The 13,780-nt window shown below is 45.0% G+C and overlaps 2 protein-coding genes across 2 annotated transcripts in view; one reads left to right on the plus strand and one right to left on the minus strand.

Moving 5' to 3' along the window:
- LOC104047827 (NAD(P) transhydrogenase, mitochondrial-like) overlaps positions 1-13,780 on the plus strand; it is an 849,989-nt gene that overhangs the window by 716,907 nt on the left and 119,302 nt on the right. The window lies entirely within an intron of this gene.
- Positions 1-13,780, minus strand: part of LOC135310808 (potassium/sodium hyperpolarization-activated cyclic nucleotide-gated channel 1-like) — a 281,354-nt gene that overhangs the window by 80,961 nt on the left and 186,613 nt on the right. The window lies entirely within an intron of this gene.

The following is a 13,780-nucleotide window of genomic DNA, read 5'->3' on the forward strand; positions in this document are numbered from 1 at the left end:
AAAGAGTTGATTCTCTTCACTGTAGCACCTGTAGTAGTCAGGGACCTTTCCAGCCTCCCATGCTCTGCCACATGGGCAAGAGACCAGGAGGGGCGGGGCCACAGCCAAGACAGCTGCCCCAAACTGGCCAATGGGATATTCCGTACCATATGACACCATGACCAGTATATTAACCAGGGCAGTTGGTGCGCAGGAGCAGTAGTTGCGGCTTGGGGAGTGGCGCCATCAGGTCAACAGGTGGTGAGCAGCTGCGTCATGTGTGGTTTGTTTTGGTTATTCATTCCCCCTTCCCCCACCCACCCTGGGTTTTGCGACTCTCATTGTTTTCCTTTCCACTGCATTATTATTACTGTTGTTGTTGTTTGTTTTATTTTAATAATTAAACTGTTCTTATCTCAACCTAAGAGCTTTATGCTTCTGATTCTCTCCCCCATCCCGCCAGTGGGGGAGTGAGCAAGTGGCTGTGTGGGGCTGAGATGCCACCTAAACCAACGCAGTCTATTTTGGCGCCCAACATGGGGCTCAGAGCGTTTGAAAGAATAACAGCTGCTGGTCACAGCACCATGTTTTCAATTTTGAGTTCGCGTTAAAGATTGGTGTTGGTTTGTTTAGTCTGCTGTGTTCTGCCATGATTAGTGATGTTTTGCCTGAGAGATTTGTTAAGCAAACTCATTGGCAGTAATGTCCTGGAGAGGGGACAAGGCACCAACAGTGGCGGAGGTGATTGATAAACTCCGGGATTATGAAGCAAATATCTCTTCCTTGCTAGTCTCTGCTGTGGAGAAACTATCCCGAGAGGTCCAGCAACTCAAAGAAGATATGTCCTACTCCCCACCTCGACAGAGCAGTGTCTCAGCTGTTAGGAATAAGCATCCTTTTGCTCAAAGGAGAGGATACACACCATGGGCCACCCTATGGTAATACCAGCGCGGCCATGGAAAGGACATGAGGAGGTGGGATGGAAAACCTACTTTGACCCTAGAGGCATGGGTACGTGAACTGCAAGGGAAAAAAATCAGTGAGGGGGGTTCTTCCAGGAAAGTTGCTGCTCGAGTTTCCAGTGAGCAGGTCCCCAGACAGAGGAGTAGAAACGCTGATTTTATTTCTGAGCTTAATAGAGAGACTCTTGAGTCACATTTACAGGAAGTGAATTGCGAATGCCATGATCGGGACTAGAGGGGCCCTGCCTCCAGCCAGGTGGAGGAAAGGGATAATTGGGTTTATTAGACTGTGTGGATCCGATAGCCTGGCACGTCAGACCCACAAGAATATAAAGCTTTACAGAGAAGGTCCATAAACTAAGGGAATGATGTCTGTGTATTATGTCAAAGGATGGGAAGGGGAGGGGTCGTGGATGGTAAGGTTGGATAGGATGGTATGGGGCCTGGGCATGGTGTAAATGGTATGGAATAAAGGGTGGAGAATGTGCTGGTTTTGGCTGAGAAAGTTAATTATCTTCATTGTAGCGCCTGTAGTAGTCAGGGACCTTTCCAGCTTCCCATATTCTGCCAGGTGCGCAAGAAGATGGTACGGGAGGGGGCACAGCCAAGATAGCTGATACTTGGAGGAAGTATGTTGTCACCCTGGCAATTCTAGGGACACACAACTCACTGCAATGTGCTGAGGCCCAGCCCATGCCTACCAAGCCCTGTTCAACTCTATTCAGTACCTCCAAGGGGAAGCGAAGGCCTCTGGATCTAAAAAGAGAAAGACAAAGGAAATAACAAGCATTGTGGCTACTCAAACCCCCACAATCGGTGCTGCATCTACTCCAACCCCGGAGAAAAGCACTGCAGTCACTCAAACCCCAACAACAATCACTACAGCAGAACGTGAGAATCAACTCATGCTGGTATCAGTCACCACTACACACAAGAAGAAATCTTGGAAGAGAAAGCTTAGAAAGAGATGACGGAAGAGCAGGGTCATCATGAGGAGACGTGGAGGAAGAGGCAGAAATTGTAAACGAGATGGAAACCACTTGATCCCTATCCTTGCATGAGCTATGAGATATATGAAAAGATTTCGGCCATCTTCTAGGTGAGCACATTGTCACCTGGCTGCTCCGATGCTGGGATAATGGGGCCAGTAGCCTGGAATTAGAGGGGAAAGAAGCCAAACAACTGGGATCCCTTTCTGGGGAAGGGGGTGTTGACAAAGTGATTGGAAAATGGACAAGGGACACAAGTCCTCAGGCTCTGGAGGTGACTCCTGTCCAGTGTGAAAGAAAGGTATCCCTTCAAGGAAGTTGTTATATATTGCCCAGGAAAATGGACCACCATGGAGAAAGGTATCCAGTATCTGAGGGAATTAGCCCTGCTTGAGGTGATTTATGGTGACCTGGACGATCAACAGTCAACCAAAGATCCAGATGAAGCCCAGTGTACAGGACCCATGTAGTGTAAGTTTGTACGAAGCAAACCATCGTCGCATGTAAACTCATTGGCAGTAATGTCCTGGAAAGATGAAGAGGCATCAGTGGTGGGGGATATGTCTAGCAGACTCTGGGGTTACAAAGCAAATACTTCTCCCTCCCTCATCTCGGCAGTGGAGAAACTGTTCCAGCTCAAAGAGGCTATATCCTATTCCCCACCTGTACAGACCAGTATCTCAGCCGTTAGCAGTAAGCATCCCACTGCTCAAGTGGTTACTCTATGGTTTTACCTGTGTGATCACAAAGAGGACATGAGTTCCATGGAAAAAGAGTCATTCATGGGGGTAATTCCAGGAAATGTGCTGCTCCACTTTCCAGTGAGAAGTTCCCCAGATAGAGGAGCAGAAATGCGTATTTTATTTCTGACCTTCATAACAGGAATTTTTGATTCAAAGCTGCAAGACGTCAGTATCTAATACTATGATCAGGACTGGAGGGGCCCAGCCTCCAGCTAGATGGAGGAAAGGGATAACCAGGCTTACTGGACTGTGTGGATGCGATAGCCTGGCACGTCCGACCCACAGGAGTATAAGGCTTTAGTGGACACTGGTGCACAGTGCACCCTAATGCCACCAAACTATATAGGGGCAGAACCCATCAGTATTGCTGGAGTGACGGGGGATCCCAAGAGCTAACTGTATTGGAGGCTAAAGTGAGCCTAACCGGGAATGAGTGGCAAAAGCACCCCATTGAGACTGGCCCAGAGGCTCCATGCATCCTTGGCATAGACTACCTCAGGAGAGGGTATTTCAAGGACCCAAAAGGGTACAAGGGGGCTTTTGGTGTAGCTGCCTTGGAGAAGGAGAAAACTAAACAGCTGTCTGCCTTGCCTGGCCTCTCAAAGGACCCTTCTGTTGTGGGATTGCTAAGGGTCAAAGAACAACAGGTGCCGATTGCCACCACAACAGTGCATAGGCGGCAATATCGCACCAACAGGGAATCTCTGATTCCCATCCATGAGCTCATTCACCAACTGAGAAGCCAAGGAGTCATCAGTAAGACCCACTCACCCTTTAACAGTCCCATATGGCCAGTCCGGAAGTCTAATGGAGAGTGGAGACTAACAGTAGACTATCGTGGCCTGAATGAAGCCACTCCTCCACTGAGTGCTGCTGTGCCAGACATGCTAGAACTTCAATACAAACTGGAGTCAAAAGTGGTATGCCACAATTGATATGGCTAATGCATTCTTCTCCATCCCTCTGGCAGCAGAGTGCAGGCCACAGTTTGCTTTCACATGGAGGGGCGTCCAGTACACCTGGATTCGACTGCCCCAGGGGTGGAAACCCAGCCCTACCATTTGCCATGGACTGATTCAGACTGTACTGGAACAGGGAGAAGCTCCAGAACACCTTCAATACATTGATGACATCATTGCGTGGGGCAACACAGCAGAAGAAGTTTTTGAGAGAGGAGAGAGAATAGTCCAAATCCTTCTGAAAGCTGGTTTTGCCATAAAACAAAGTAAGGTGAAGGGACCTGCACAAGACATCCAGTTCTTAAGGAATCAAATGGCAAGATGGATGTCATCAGATCCCAATGGATGTGATCAACAAAATAGCAGCCATGTCTCCACCAACTAGCAAAAAGGAAACACAAGCTTTCTTGGGCGTTGTGGGTTTTTGGAGAATGCATATTCCAAATTACAGTCTGATCGTAAGCCCTCTCTATCAAGTGACCCGGAAGAAGAATGATTTCAAATGGGGCCCTGAGCAACAACAAGCCTTTGAACAGATTAAACAGGAAATAGGTCATGCAGTAGCCCTTCGGCCAGTCTAGGCAGGACAAGATGTAAAGAATGTGGTCTACACAGCAGCCGGGGAGAATGGTCCTACCCAGAGGCTCTTGCAGAAAGCACCAGGGGAGACCTGAGGTCGACCTCTTGGGTTTTGGAGTCGGGGATACGGAGGGTATGAAGCCCGCTATACTCCAACTGAAAAAGAGATATTGGCAGCATATGAAGGGGTTCGAGCTGCTTCAGAAGTGGTTGGTACTGAGGCACAGCTGCTCCTGGCACCCCGACTGCCAGTGCTGCACTGAGTGTTCAAAGGGAGGGTCCCCTCTACACATCATGCAACTGATGCTACGTGGAGTAAATGGGTTGCACTGATCACCCAGTGGGCTCGAATAGGAAACCCCAGTCGCCCAGGAATCTTGGAAGTGATCATGGACTGGCCAGAAGGCAAAGATTTGGGTTTATCGCCAGAGGAGGAGGTGGCATGTGCTGAAGAAGCCCCACTCTATAATAAACTGCCAGAAAATGAGAAGCAATACGCCCTGTTCACTGATGGGTCCTGTCATCTTGTGGGAAAGCACTGGAGATGGAAGGCTGCTGTATGGAGTCCTACACACAAGTAGCAGAAACTACTGAAGGAGAAGGTGAATTGAGCCAGTTTGCAGAGGTAAAGGCCATCCAGCTGGCCTTTGACATTGCTGAATGAGAAAAGTGGCCAGTGCTCTATCTTTATACTGACTCCTGGATGGTGGCAAATGCCCTGTGGGGCTGGCTGCAGCAGTGGAAGCAGAGCAACTGGCAGCACAGAGATAAACCCATCTGGGCTTCCACATTGTGGCAAGATATTGCTGCCCGGCTAGAGAACCTGGTTGTGAAGGTACATCTTGTGGATGCTCACGTCCCCAAGAGTCGGGCCACTGAAGACCATTGAAACAACGAGCAGGTAGATCAGGCTGCCAAGATTGAAGTGGCTCAGGTTGTTCTAGACTGGCAGCGTAAGGATGGCAACTCAGGCCATCAAGGGAGAGATGCAACATACAGATGGGCTTGTGGTCAAGGGGTGGACTTGACCATGGACAGTATTGCACAGGTTATCCATGAATGTAAAATATGCTCTGCAGTCAAGCAAGCCACGCCGTTAAAGCCTCTGTGGTATGGCGGATGATGGTTGAAATATAAATATGGGGAGGCTTGGCAAATTGACTATATCACACTCCCACAAACCTACCAAGGCAAGCACCATGTGCTTAAAATGGTGGAAGCAACCGTTGGATGAATGGAAACATATCCTGTGCCCCATGCCACAGTCCAGAACACTATCCTGGGCCTTTAAAACAAGACCTATGGGAACATGGCACCCCAGAAAGAATTAAGTCAGATAACAGGACTCATTTCTGAAACTGCCTCATAGGCAGCTGGGCCGAAGATCATGGCATTGAGTGGGTGTATCACATCCCCTATCATGCATCAGCCTCTGGGAAAATTGAACGATACAATGGATGGTTAAAGACTGCACTGGGAGCAATGGGTCGTGGGACATTTAAACACTGGCATACACATTTAGCAAAAGCCACCTTGTTAGTCAACACAAGGGGGTTGGTCAATCAGAACTCTTACGTACTGTGGAAGGGGATAAAGTCCCCGTAGTGCATGTAAAAAAATATCCTGTGGAAAACAGTCCAGGTTATTCCTGTCTCGGGCAAAGGCAAACCCATCTGTGGGCTTGTTTTTGCTGAAGTTCCTGGGTGCACTTGGTGGTGATGTGGGAGGATGGAGGAGTCCGATGTGTGCCTCAAGGGGATTTGATTTTGGATTAAAATAGGCAATTAACTGAAAGCTATAATGCTAATTTCTATATAATATTGTATGTCAGCTCTTCTGTGATTGCTGTATGCCATATCAACGATATCACAGTAGGAATTTTCCAGTTCACAGAGAATGTATTTGATGAAAGCGAGCAAAGTGCAGCAGTGATAGAACAAGGACTGACAGTGCAGCGGTGATGGAACAAGGACTGACCTGCATGCAGCAATCCAAAACCACACACACCATCTCTCCAGCCTTGAAAGACTCTTATGATAGATGGAGCCCAAAATCATGGGTTAAATGAACTCAGTGGACATTCTTTGGACATTTGTGCACCCTCTACAGACATTTTACAGGGGTGGTTCACAGACTAATGGAACGCTAAATGATATCTGTGTATTATATCAAAGGATTGGAAGTGGGGTGGTGGTTATTGACGTTGTATTGGATAGTATGGGACCTGAGCATGATGTAAATGGTATGGAGTAAGGGGTGGATACTGGTTTCGGCTGAGAATAATATTGATACACTGATGTTTTAGTTGTTGCTAAGTAGTTCTTACACTAGTCAAGGACTTTTCCAACCTCCCATGCTCTGCTGGGTGCACAAGAAGCCGGGAGGGGATGGGGCACAGCCAAGATATCTGATCCAAACTGGCCAAAGGGATATTCCATATCATATGATGTCAATGTCATGCCCAGTATATGAACCAGGGGGTAGTTGGCTGGGGGAAGCAGTGATCGCAGCTTAGGGACCAGCAGCGTTGGTCGGTGATTGGTGAGTGGTTGCATCACTTGTTCTTTGCTTTTTTCCCCTCCTCCCGAGGTTTCACCTCTCTCTCTGTTTTGTTATTTTCCTGTTCAGTATATTGTTATTATTAATACTATCACTGTTTTATTTTATTTATTAAACTGTTCTTATCTCAATCCATGTGTTTTCTTACTTTTGCCCTTCCGATTCTCTCCCCGATCCCACTGGGGTGGGGGAGTGAGAGAGTGGCTGTGTGGTGCTTAGTTGATGACTGGGGCTAAACTATGGCAGTAGGGTATATTGCAAGAGAGTTGCAGAAGACTTTTATACCAGAATAAGCTTGAAGAAGACAATATTTATGCTAAAAGCAGTTTGTTTTGCCAGCAGTTTCCACTGCTCCCTTTCATTGATGATGTTTTTTGAATAGGTGCTTTCTCCCACACAAGCCAGTTCTTTTCTCTATAAGGGATTATGCTTTCATGTTAAAATTGTAGAGAAAAATAAAAATAAAGCCAGTAGGAATCTAGTGCTTATCACTGGTGTATCTCAGAATGTTTAAAATTAATAACACATAGAGTAATAGGGACAGTTGCTTATTAGAAACATTTATTTTTTTAAAATCAACAACTAGGAAGTTAAAGTCTCCCAAAATTTCTTAAATACTGTCAAGGTCTCTTTGCATATCAAAATGTCTGACCCTGTGAGTGTCCAGTATACTATCACTTTGTAATAAAATTTTTCCTAAACTTTCTTAGTGTGATTTTTGACTTATTTTCTGCCTCATTCATTATATCCCTACTCCCTCCTTAACATTCTGTCATAACATTCATGTGACGTGGTCCCTCAGAATCTTTCACTTATTTTCTTCAGCAACTGATATTTTTTACTAAGTCAGCCAAAGTCATGACAGCTTTTTTATTTCTATAATATTGTTCAAGCTCAGAAAAGCATGTTTGTTTTTTCAGCATGCTATATGTTACTGGCTATACTGAGGGTTTGCCAGATTAGTTGTCACTGTAGTGTGTCACATGCCAGTTACAAAGATGTGTGATAAAATTTTACAGAGAGAGAAAAATTAATAAGGTCTTGTTAATTTTGTGTAATAAAGCACTAATTTTTTCAGGTTAATTTTGAAATAAAGCTTCTCTTTGGGAACCACATATATCAATAACGGTTAGAAATTGAGGCATTTTTTACTATTAAAGCATAGAATGGTTTAGGTTGGAAGGGACCTTTAGAGGTCATCTAGTCCAACCACCCTGCAGTGAGCAGGGACATCTGCAACTAGATCAGATTGGTCAGAGCCCCATCCAACCTGACCTTGAATGTTCCTAGGGATGGGGAATCTACCACCACTCTGGGCAACCTGGTCCAGTGCTTCACCACCCTCATAGTAAAAATTTTTTTCCTTATATCCAGTCTAAATCTACCCTCCTTTAGTTTAAAACCATTACCCCTTGTCCTGTCACAACAGGCCTTGCAAAAGAGATTGCCCCCATCTTTCCTATAGTCCCCCTTTAAGTACTGGAAGGCTGCAATAACGTCTCCCCGCAGCCTTCTCTTCTCCAGGATGAACAACCCCAGCTCTCTCAGCCTGTCCTCATAGGAGAGGTGCTCCAACCCTCGGATCATTTTTGTGGCCCTCCTCTGGACCTGCTCCAACAGGTCCACGTCCTTTCTGTGCTGAGGGCTCCAGAGCTGGATGCAGTACTCCAGGTGGGGTCTCACCAGAGCAGACTAGAGGGGCAGAATCACCTCCCTCGACCTGCTGGCCACGCTTCTTTTGATGCAGCCCAGGATACGGTTGGCCTTCAGGGCTGCAAGTGCACATTGTTGGCTCATGTCCAGCTTTTCATTCACCAGTACCCCCAAACCCTTCTCTGCAGGGCTGCTCTCAATCTCTTCATGCCCCAGCCTGTATTGATATCAGGGTGTGCACCAACCCAGGTGCAGGACCTTGCACTTGGCTTTGTTGAACCTCATGAGGTTCTCACAGGCCCACCTCTCCAGCTTGTCCAGGTCTCTCTGGATGACATCCCGTCCTTCTGGTGTGTCAACTGCACCACTCAGCTTGGTGTCATCTGCAAACTTGCTGAGGGTGCACTCAATCCCACTGTCTATGCCACTGATGAAGGTATTAAATACTACCGGTCCCAGTACAGACCCCTGAGGGACACTACTTGTCACTGATTTCCATCTGGACATCAAGCCATTGACCTCTACCCTCTGGATGTGACCATCCACCCAGTTCCTTATCCACCAAACAGTCCACTCATCAAATCCATATCTCTCCAGTTTAGAGAGAAGGATGCTGTGGGGGACTGTGTCAAAGGCCTTACAGAAGTCCAGACAGATGACATCCATAGCACTTCCCTTGTCCACTGATGGAGTCAGTCCATCACAGAAGGCCGCTAGGTTGGTCAGGCAGGACTTGCCCTTGGTGAAGACATGCTGGCTGTTTCAAACCACCTCCCTGTCCTCCATGTGCCTTAGCATAGCTTCTGGGAGGATCTGTTCCATGATCTTCCCAGGCACAGAGGTGAGGCTGACAGGTCGCTAGTTCCCTGGTTCCTCCTTTCTACCCTTTTTAAAGATGGGCACAATGTTTCCCTTCTTCCAGTCCCCAGGGACTTCACATGACTGCCACGACTTCTCAAATATCACGGAGAGTGGCTTAGCGACTACATCAGCCAATTCCCTCAGGACTCTGGGATGCATCTCATCAGGACCCATAGACTTGTGTATATCCAGGTTCCTCAGGCAGCCATGAACCTGATCTTCCCTTACAGTGGGAGGGGCTTTATCCCCCTGGTCTCCATCCTGCAGTCCATCGGCTTGGGAGGGGTGAGGAGAGGGGTTACCAGTGAAGACTGAGGCAAAAATGTTGTGGATTATCTCAGCCTTCTCCTCGTCTTTTGATACAAGGCCACCATTCTTGTTCATCAGGGTGCGTATACTTTCTTTGACTTTCCTTTTCTTGTTGATGTACCTGTAAAAGTCTTTCTTGTTATTGTTTGCATCCCTTGACAAATCCAGCTCCAGCCGTGCCTTGGCCCTCCTGAACCCACACCTACACAACCAGGCAGCGTCCCTATACTCTTCCCAGGATACCTGTCCCTGCTTCCACTGCCTGTGCAGTTCCCTCCTGCACTTTAGTTTGACCAGCATGTCTTGACTCATCCATTCTGGTCTCTTCTCTTGCTTGCCTGATTTCTTACACCTGGGAACTGAGAGCTCTTGCGCTGTATGGAACGTGTCCTTAATTATCTGCCAGCTCTCTTCTGTTCCCTTGTCCCTGAGGACCATTTCCCAGGAGGTCCTGCTGACTAACTCCTTGAAGAGCTGGAAATCTGCTTTCCTAAAATTTAGCATCTTTACTATACTCCTAGCTTTTCCCATATCCCTCAGGATTGTGAACTCCAACAGTGTGTGATCACTGCAACCCAGGCTGCCTCCAGTCTTGACGTCATCAATGAGCTCACTTGCATTGGTGACCGTCAGGTCTAGTATTGCATCCCCTTGGGTAGGGCTGTCTATTATCTGGCTCAAAAAGTTATCCTCAATGCATTCTAGGAATCTCCTGGATTGCCTACACCTCACCGTGCTACTTTTCCAGCAAATGTCGGGGTGGTTGAAGTCCCCCAGTAGGATGAGAGCCTGCAAGTACGAAGCCTCCTGGAGTTGGAGGAAGAACGCTTCGTGAGTAGGCTCCCCTTGATCAGGTGGCCTGTAGTAGACACCAAGCACAAGGTTCCCTTTGTTGCCTCTGTCTCTGATTCTTACCCATAAGCTTTTGACCTGCTCGTGGTTATTCTTCAGGGACAGCTCTTCATCTGTATCAATTTTTTTATGTAGAGAGCAACCTCTTCTCTGGGAAGCCTGTTCCAATGCCTGAAAACTATTTCAGTGAAGAAATTTTTCCTAATATCCAGTCTAAACCTACCCTGATGCAGCTTGAATCTGTTTCCTCTCATTCTATCACTAGTAACATGGGAGAAGAGAATGAAACCCACCTCGCTACAACCTCCTTTCAGGTAGTTGTAGAGAGCGATAAGGTCTCCCCTCAGCCTCCTCTTCTCCAGGCTGAACAACCCCAGCTCCCTCAGCTGCTCTTCATAAGACTTGCTCTCCAGACCCTTCACCAGCTTTTTTATCCTTCTCTGGACACGCTCCAGCAACTCAATGTCCTTCTTGTACTGAGGGGCCCAAAAATGAACACGTCCTCCATGTGCCTTAGCATAGTTTTTTGTTGTTGTTGTTGTTTGGGGGGTTTTTTTTGTCTGTTTTGGGTTCTGTGTTTTTTTTTCCCCCTCATGAAAATAATGCAAATCACTTAATTCAGTTCTCTTTATTTTCTGGGAAAAAAATTGATGTCAAAAAGGTTTAAAAAATCTCATTAGCTCTGTAAAACCCTTGAATAAATATGAAAACTCTATAGCTTCCCCTGGTTTTTCTAAGTGTGATTTTACATCTGAAGTCAACAAAAACATCAGTGAAGTTAAGTTTTGTCAAAACTTTGTGTTTGAATTGTATTTAGAAGAGCTGTAACTGATCACGAATCATCCATCAGAATTGACGTTTGAACTTGTATCTTCATATGTGAGTGGAATGATTTGTCTCTAATGACTCTTCTCATCACACTGTATCTCTGTATCTTTTCCCTTCTGGATTTAAAATTTTGGTTTACTTTTTTTTTTTTTGCTTGTTTTCTTTGGTTTATTCAGAAAAGAGATGTCTTAATTCCACATTCACAAAAGCACTTCAGGTGCTTTAATTACAACTGTGTGAAATAAATTTCTAATCCACCACAAGTTCCCTCAAAACTAACTGTATAGTTTTTTCCTTTGGCTTTTCTTATGTCACATGAGAAGCACCAGACCACATTCAAAATATAAATTTCTGTGTTAAAACTCTCTTTTTTAATCTCAAATTGCCTTTCCATCTTTGCTCCTGCCTGACACCAAGGAGCACTAGATTTTCCAGGGAGGACTATTTAGTAAGGGACTCCGTGTGTGCATATCTAAAGGGATGTCAGAGGACTCAGAAGGCAGCAGCAAACTACCTCTGATTCCAGAGTACTGAGGAGAGAAAGAAGAGGCATCCAGGCTCTTCAGCAGAGAGCAAAAATTCTGTGTAAAGACCAGATTATGAAAATACATTACTTCCATTTAAAGACACTATTTTGAATGGAAACAATGTATATTTTAAAGCACCCACTTTGCTAAAACACTTCATAAGCTGTTTCAGTTAAATTCTATATGTTTTATTATGTATTGCTATGAAGATGGTATGTACAAATTACATGCCCCCCCAATGTGTAATTTCATATGGCACATTTCCTCCTTCTTATGATAGCTATTTCCCTATCATAGGAAATAATAAATTAATTTGCCTTTTTCACTCAGTCATTTGAGAAATTAAATAATAGATAATAATAGATTGTTTCCAAGCTTTTAAAATGATCTCTTACCCTCGTATTCAATAGCTCCAAACCACTAGCTGATCTGCATGGATGTGTGTCTAAATATCACGATATTGCTTCTGTTTGCTGAATGAATAATCTGATCTGTAGAAATAAAAATAATGTCTGGAAAAATCCCTGAGGCTTGATTCTCCTAAGAAAAATTTGAATAACGTGAGATAATCATAGACCGCAGGCTACACATTTTCCTTTTGCAAGAACTTCCAGTCTACCTTCATAAGTGGGTTCTATGTTAAAATAATAATAAAAGACATTAAGTTACAGTTTAATGGGAAAGGAATGAGAAGAATTGTATAGCTTATATTTATTAATGGCTATTTAACAGATATTCAATTTTCTCATCACATTTATCCTGAAAACCCAGTATTCTTCTCTCCTTTAACTCCTTAACATGTCACCAATTGCATTACTCCTGACACACAGTGGTGTAAATGAGGCAAAAACAGTATTCCTGCTCACAAAAGAAGGGGGACCCCTATTTTTGATTGTGGGAGCCTGGGCAGGGCATGTAGATACTGCAGAATACTGTTACATCCATCTTTTCCATCTCGGACTGCAAACAGTGCTATTTAATGAACCTGTCAGCTGGGTGATATAAGGTCTCCAAAGTTATTATCTCCTCTCCGCAATCGTTGCCAGTCATACAATCCATTCATCAACTGTTTGTATGCCTCAATTCACAGTTACCGAATCAAACAATAATATACTGTGTGAACTGCATTGTATTAGCTGTGCTGATGCCTCAAGCCTGGAGCTTTAGCTACCAGCAGCTAGAATAAAGCTGAGAACATGATCACCAATCAGCTCTCCTATAGTAAGGGAATGCTACCTCATTAACAAGTATTCCTTGTTACTGCAAGGCCTTCATGTTATGCAAACACAACATAGGAGTAAGCATTTACTTACTGCCCCCTTGGTTGGGCACCTGAATGGTTTTTAGATTACCAGAGGACAGAAAGGAGAGAAAGGTCAAACACATCTTCCCAAGCTATAAAGAATTTTGTATAAAAATTCCTAAAGTGTTTAAGCTCAATTTCTATTCAGTCTCACCCAACATTTGAAAGCATTATCTTCAGTAGCTGCTACTACATATTTGCTATTTGCAATGCTCATTCTCTTCCATATGACAACATTTTTTTCATCTGTATAAGAGTCCTGATTCTGTCCTAATGTTAAAAACAGTCTCTTTAGCCTCTTGCTTCATATTCACTAGAGGGCTGCAGCCAGTTTCCATGCACTTGGCCAAAGAGGACTCTCGTCCTCCACTAGAAATTCAACCAGGAATCAGGAAACATTGCTGTGCCCCCTGCAAAGATTACCATATGTCTGGTATTTGTACAGCTCATACTTTTAAAATCCTTTTCATCCTAGCCTTGACTGGGATTAGGAAAAGAAAGAAAGGTTTTGAATGTTGAAATACCTCCGTGTTTCAAATGGGGACAAGACTCATATCCCTGTCCCTCTCTTGTATGACTTCCCCCAACCGCAGTTGAAAAAGGAATTACTTCCATTTTATGAACACCTCTCATCTATACATAGTTCTCTGGATTATGATAGCAGGTTATTTCATGAG

The sequence above is a fragment of the Phalacrocorax carbo genome (assembly GCF_963921805.1).
Source record: "Phalacrocorax carbo chromosome W unlocalized genomic scaffold, bPhaCar2.1 SUPER_W_unloc_1, whole genome shotgun sequence".
In the NCBI taxonomy this organism is placed as follows: Eukaryota; Metazoa; Chordata; class Aves; order Suliformes; family Phalacrocoracidae; genus Phalacrocorax; species Phalacrocorax carbo.